Raw genomic sequence first — 435 nt, 5'->3', positions numbered from 1 at the left:
CCTTTTACTAAAGATTTCCGTGGAGGGGGACACTTGATGAGTCTATTGACCAATTTTTTGTGTGCCCTGCGCAAGCGGGGCCAATAATCCCGAAACGAGAACAGCAAATACGAGTTTGCGCAATAGCAGATTACTTTAATTCGAATCAAAAGACGTCACGCGAAAGAGTGTGTTTCTACTCACTTATTTCGTCTGGCAGATGACGGACTACACACCACTTTTTGGTGGATGCCATTTAATCGCATTGATGAGCAAAATAAGAAAACGTAACGGACTAAATACAAGACGGAGAGAACACCGGATAAACGAAGAGTACACTTTTCCTACACGGATAAGATGTATTACATCAGCAAGGGTATGGCCGCTGGCTGCTCGCCCAGGAGCTATGCCCCCCTAAGTCTGCAAGTCGAATATGAGTGTTTGATGAGCCCCCGT

Source organism: Frankliniella occidentalis, unplaced genomic scaffold, assembly GCF_000697945.3.
Source record: "Frankliniella occidentalis isolate FOCC.00 unplaced genomic scaffold, Focc_3.1 Scaffold1007, whole genome shotgun sequence".
NCBI classification, from domain to species: domain Eukaryota; kingdom Metazoa; phylum Arthropoda; class Insecta; order Thysanoptera; family Thripidae; genus Frankliniella; species Frankliniella occidentalis.
Note: the sequence above shows the minus strand (reverse complement) of the source record.